Raw genomic sequence first — 6253 nt, 5'->3', positions numbered from 1 at the left:
TAGGTTCCTGGGGTATGACTCAGTCTTTGCAGGTTCTACTTCCTTTTCATAGTTAAAGGTGAAGGATGTGGACAGAGTGATGGACCACAGAGGCAGGTCCCCGAAGACTGCATTGAAGCCCCCAAAGCTTCCCAAACAGTACAGACAGGTTGGTGGCCCTAGCCTTTAATCCCAGCTCTTGGCAGGCAGAGGCAGGTGGATCTCTTAAGTTCGAGGTCAGCCTGGTCTACATATTGAGATCCAGGAGAGCCAGGGCTAAACAGGGGAACCCTGCCTTGAAAAACCAAAAGAACGAAAAAAAAAAACCCACAAACTCACAGTAAAATTAGCTTTAGAACGATGGCGAACTTGCTCATAAGCCGCACCGACCTCTGAGTTTTTAGTTCAGAGACTAAAATTGGGCTATTAGAAAACTCAGGAGAAAAACTTCTACTTTCAGCGCCATAACCATTTTTCTTGACTTTCCTAGTTTTATACGCCACTCTAAACAGTCAGTTGCATCATGAAACTGTCGCTCTGGCCGGTTGTGAAGCCCTTCTCAATCTCCCTCCGTCTCTGGAGCGCCAGATTTCAGGTATGTTCCACCATGCCCGGCTACGACGTCTTGTAATGTAAACAGTGATAATAATACATCACAGAGAAACCGGGGCTCATGAGAGGACCCAGATTCAAACTCTTCTCAATAGGACACCTAGGCACTATGCAAATTCTCAATTCCTGGATGTCTTCATTCAGAAACTAAGGAGCTGCCTGCAGACGCTGTTTCTTATCTTAACTGCGTCCTATACTCCCCAGCAATGTAAAGAACAGGTGACTTGCTCATTCTACTCTAATTCAGTTTCCTCAGCACCCCTTTCAGAGCTAAAGGCACAGGAACATTTTCAGGATCCAGTCAACTACGCCATTCACCTTAAATTTTGGGTTGTTTCAACAGTACCTTCTAATGTGCTTTTTTTTTTTTTTTTTTTTAAAGACAGTGTCTTACTATGTAACCCTGTCTGGCCTACAACTTGCTTTGAAGAACCGGTTGGGCCGGGCGGTGGTGGCGCACGCCTTTAATCCCAGCACTCGGGAGGCAGAGGCAGGCGGATCTCTGTGAGTTCAAGACCAGCCTGGTCTACAAGAGCTAGTTCCAGGACAGGCTCCAAAGCCACAGAGAAACCCTGTCTCGAAAAACCAAAAAAAAAAAAAAAAAAAGATCCGGTTGGCTTTAAGCTTACAGAGATCCACCTGCCTCTGTCTTCTGAGTGTTGGGTTTAAAGACAAGGGCTACCACACCTAGCATGCTTATTCTTTTTGGATGTCTGGAAATTTTATAGATTTTATATATATATTATAATTTACACATAATTTTATAGATTTTATATAATTTTATAGACTATCACTGTGAGAGCAGCAACCGTTATCACAAATGTGTCAGCATAGGAAAATGACAGACGTTGGATGACTCCTCAAACTGGTGAGCAGCTGTTCTCAGCAGTTCCGGACACACCCAACCTGCAGACTTCCTGCACCACAGAATAAGGAATTTGCTTGCTGTTAATGGAAAATAAGAGCTCCCCCCCAACCCCACAGGCTGTGATTCCTACTGAGGAAATGAATCTCCTTCACGCCCTCTAAGTTAAAGCTTGAGCAGTGCCAACATTCCCCGCTGCCACACGCTCAGGAGAGAAAGAAGGGGGCTGGTGGCGAGGCCATGAAAGATATTTCCAGCTCAAAGCCAACATTATTTATGAATTCTATCCTGCAGGCTAACTCTCGCCCTTATTATTTACCTGCTTCCCAAGCCCTCTACCAAATAAAGATTTTTTTTCTCTTCCTGCTGGGCAAGATACAGTCTTTGGCAAACCAATAGGCCTTCCCCAGAGACATGCTCCAGTTCTAGCCTGAGGCTCAAGAGACCTCAGGGGACTGGGTTATCTGGAAAGAACTTTATTTTTGAACTCCAGGAGCTGAAAGGCGATAGATAAGCAGCTGCTTGGGAGGCAGTGAGGACAGGCTCCAAAACTACAGGGAAACCCGTCTGGAGAAACAACACAAAACAAACAACAGTAACAAAACCCCCACAGAAATGAAAGACTAATGGAAATGGACAAAGAGGAGGCAGGATCTGCTTAGCATCAAGGTCAGTGTGACCTTGCAGTGGTGACCATTTTACTGCTGCATTGTAAGGCCACAGGTTACGATAATTGCCTTTAGCATCCTGAAACATTAAATCTCTGACCTATCTGGTCAGATAGTTTCTGGAATGGAACGCAGATGATGCCAAACTCAGCCCTTCTTATAGTTTCCAGCTCTGGTTCTTTTTTAAATCCTGGCTAAGACAGCAGCCTTGGACACTCTCTTCCGGTCGTAAGCCAGGCCCAGGACAGCCGTGCAGTTGATGAAGAACGTCGTGAAGTTGACGTGCCAGCGGTACTCACTAGCGGAGTAGTCGTAGGGGAAGGTGTGGTGGTAGTTGTGGAAGCCCTCGCCTGAAAGAGAAGCACGGGGAGCAGTTAGGAGGCCCAGAGGCTGCTGTTTCTTGCTCTGAGCACATCGCTAACAAGGTACCTCAAACCTCGAAAAATCCTGATGTTGGTGAGTAGATGAATAGACCCGGTACTTTCTACTCTTGAATAATGAGTTGCCATTCCATAAACAAGGATTTCAGAGACCCTGGTTACCCATGACCTGTCCTGGAGCCTCGTGAGACGAAAGTCTCTATCAAAATATACAGGTGTGAAAGAGAGACTGGTTCCACTAGCAGAGCTAAGGCACTGGAAGAGTCAGCGAGGAGGCAGATCAGAAGAGGGATTATGGGTAAAATTCAGAGAGCTGTCTCCTGAGTACCACCTGTGTCACCGCCTCCTGCTTTTTCTGTTTTGTTTTGTTTTTCTTTTCCTTTTGGTTTTTCTTTTTCTTTTTTTTAAATATTTATTTATTATGTATACAATATTTTGTCTGTGTGTATGCCTGCAGGCCAGAAGAGAGCACCAGACCCCATTACAGATGGTTGTGAGCCACCATGTGGTTGCTGGGAATTGAACTCAGGACCTTTGGAAGAGCAGGCAATGTTCTTAACCGCTGAGCCATTTCTCCAGCCCCTCCTTTTGGTTTTTCAAGACAGCCTTTCTCTGTAGCTTTGGAGCCTGTCCTAGAACTAGCTCTTGTAGACCAAGCTGGCTTCGAACTCACAGAGATCCACCTGCTTCTGCCTCCCGAGTGCTGGGATTAAAGGCGTGCGCCACCACCCAGCAAAAGCAACTTATTTTCCCACAGCACTGGTGTTCCCTGTAAAGATCCCCAAGAGAACGCATGGGCAGCACTGGCAGAGAGTCAGAAAAAAAGGCAGCTGTCCAGTGGCCAGGGAGCTCCTTCAGCGGCTGCAGGTTCACTGTGGGCTGCTCTGGCTACTGAGTCTCTCAACCTTGACCCTTTGATGGGAGAAGTGATGTTAACCAAAAGCACTCTGGGTACAAGTGGTAGAGTCCTTGCCTCCATGGCCAGCACGCACGAAGCCCTGGATTCATCCCTAGGTAGTATGAATAGGACCTTGCACACACCTCTGATCCGAGCACTCAGGAGGTAGAAGAAGTGAAAAGACTAGAAGTTCAAGATGGTCTTCAGTTACCCGGCAGACTTAGAGGCATTCCTGAAGTAGATAAGACTCTGTTGTCTAAAACGGAATAAACAAAGACCCAGAACCACTCTCTGAAGTCTTAGAAATTCCCTCTAACTGCCGAAATTCTGAAAACTCTCAAAGTGAACTCTTCTCTCTCTCCGACTGAAAGGTAAATAAAGTTGTTCTTGACTCAAGACAGTTGGCACCGGGGACAAATGTGGAAACTCCCCACAGGCTTGCCAATGATTGGCAGCTCTGTTCTCCTTGAACCTATTCCAACACCAACAATGCTCAAGGCTTATCAGCTTAGGGTAATCAACAGATAATGAGACAGATAGTAAAACAAAGATACCCCCAGCTGGAGGAGCAAATACAGAAGTCAATAGGGAAGAGAAAGAAATCTTACTAAGGAAGAAGCCAGGGCTTCTCAAGGTCTATACTTCTGGTTTTCCTCATGAGGGCTGTACACTGTAAGAACATGTGAAAATGGGGAAGGTGTCAGAAGCTAGAGAGGAGAATCATAAAACAAGATGAAAATTCTTCCAGAGTGGCATGCTTAAAGAGTCTTGAAGTATGTCTTAATTGTTTTCTCGATACATTTTAAAGCTTAGATCAGTAGGAAACACCAGAATGGGGTACTCTCTAGCTGATCCTGCTTTCCTATTTATCCACCTCCTTCCCCAAACAAGGCAGCAGCCCAGGTGACAAGAGAGTGGCAATTAAGAGGCTAATGTAAATAGCTTTTGATGATCTGTCAAGCCCTGGACTTGTCCTTGAAGAAGCACTGGTTCTGGCTTCCCCTAGCTCACTCTCTCCTTTTTGACCACTGTCCCTGCTCCCCCATACTTAGGAAAGTCTAACCCTGGATGAGTGCTTCATTCAGAAACCCTTTCTTTCCTATCTGCACTGGGCAGTCTCTCTACTCAACGTGCCTCTCAGGCAGACCGCACTGCCCACTGCACTGGGGCTGCTGTGGGCTGGTTTCTTTGCCCGTCTTCTCACACACTGTACATTCCTGAAGGGAAGGATACAGTGACCTTCACCACAGTGTCTACGTCCTTCCTAGTGAGGGAGGAGGAGTTAGATTCCTTGATAAGCAACTGGTAGGCAGAAGGGCCAGGATAAGGTAATGAAGGCAGCAGACTTCAAGCTATCTAGCCTAGCTTCTTTATCTCCAAGCTTTTTTCTCACCCTCCTGACTTGAGACAAAGGTTTTCTCTGTAGCTTTGGAACAAATTTATTTATTTATTTATTTATTTATTTATTTATTTATTTATTTATTTATTTATTGAGACAGGGTTTCTCTGTGTAGCTTTTGATGCCTGTCCTCGAACTAGCTCTGGTAGACCAGGCTGGCCTCGAACTCACAGAGATCCGCCTGCCCCTGCCTCCTGAGTGCTGGGAATAAAGGCGTGCGCCACCACCCCACCACTGACAGGCTCCAGGATGTGTTTTCGCAACAGTTATGGGTTAATAAGCCAGTGTGTCTTTGTTTAAACTGACCAACCCTAATTAGGGGAGGAAGACCCTTCAAAGACTTAGCCCTAGCTGCCAGAGGAGACTGGATTTTCAGACTCTGAGACCCCTCTCTGCTTGGCAAAGGGTCTTTCTCCCTGGGCTTGTGGCGCCTCCCTCTAACAAGACCTTTCCTCTGTTTTCCACTGCTGACTCTGTTTGTGTTGGAGAATTTCCCCGCTGCTCCTGTCTCGCTTGAGGATTTTCCTGTCTTTTAATTCTTTAACTCGCAGAGAACACCAACTTGATTAAGAGCCCTAGATGGGTACACCAGGTCAGTGCATATTTATTGCATTTAATTCATTAAAATAGCTTAGAAAAGAACAGAGCAATAATCCGCAAGCCATGAATCTGTTCTCTATCTCTCTCTCTCTCTCTCTAAGAAAGTTTGAAAGGATGATTTTTGGACCAGTGAGCCAAATAAACCACTCAGCTATTGTTTTGTAATTTCTGAGATTAAAAAGCAAAGACTGCAAACCTCAGGTGCCTGGGGCCACATCTCTGGCTCCCTCTGCCTTCCTCTCCTCTGTGGAACGACACCAGTTTTTCAGCTTTCTGGTCAACCTTGTTCACCACTCTGCCCTTCTCTTCCATGCTGGGTGTTTGTGTACGAGCAGCCAATTCATGTGAGGGTGGGGAGGGGGTGGGGGCAGGGCACACACAGTCTTCTCTCACCAGTAGGACCCCCCATTCCACCCCCACCCCCTCTACACCCCACCCCAGTGCGATGGCTCAGTGGGTAAACACTCCTGTCATCAAGCTGAGTGAGCTTGGTTTGATCCCTAGGATCTACCCGGTAGGAGAGTGCTATCCCCATGAAGTGTCCTCTGACCCCCACACGCACTCTGTGACACATGTGCTCCCCCACAAATAAATAAATAGATGGAACTTTTAAAATTAAAGATCCGGGCAGTGATGGCACGTGCCTTTAATCCCAGCAGTCAGAGGCAGAGGCAGAGGCGGCAGGTGGATCTCCGTGCATTCAAGGCCAGCCTGGTTTACAGAGTGAATTCCAGGACAACCAGGGCTGTCACACAGAGAAACCCTGTCACAAAAAAAAAGCAAAAACAAAATTAAAGCAGAGGGGGCCATGGCAATAGTTTAACAGTTAAGAATAATGGCTGCTCTTCTAGA

This window comes from Arvicola amphibius, chromosome 1 (genome assembly GCF_903992535.2).
Source record: "Arvicola amphibius chromosome 1, mArvAmp1.2, whole genome shotgun sequence".
Taxonomy (NCBI): Eukaryota; Metazoa; Chordata; class Mammalia; order Rodentia; family Cricetidae; genus Arvicola; species Arvicola amphibius.
The sequence above is the reverse complement of the archived record's forward strand: the minus strand, read 5'-3'. Positions refer to the sequence as shown.